This window comes from Arachis duranensis, chromosome 9 (genome assembly GCF_000817695.3).
Source record: "Arachis duranensis cultivar V14167 chromosome 9, aradu.V14167.gnm2.J7QH, whole genome shotgun sequence".
NCBI lineage: Eukaryota > Viridiplantae > Streptophyta > Magnoliopsida > Fabales > Fabaceae > Arachis > Arachis duranensis.
The window spans coordinates 79,986,747-79,986,987 of NC_029780.3; positions in this window are offsets into that span (position 1 = coordinate 79,986,747).

The window sequence follows — 241 nt, forward strand, 5'->3', positions numbered from 1 at the left end:
TATTGTGTGACATAGGGTCAAGTGTAAACCTCATGCCTCTCTCTGTAATGGAGAAGTTAGGGATCTCTGAGGTGCAAGCTGCAAAAATCTCACTAGAGATGGAAAACAATTCAAGAAAACAAGCCCATGGACTTGTAGAGGATGTTCTGGTTAAAGTTGAAGACCATTACATCCCTACTGATTTCATAGTCCTAGAGACTGGGAAGTGCATGGATGAATCCATCATCCTTGGCAGACCCTT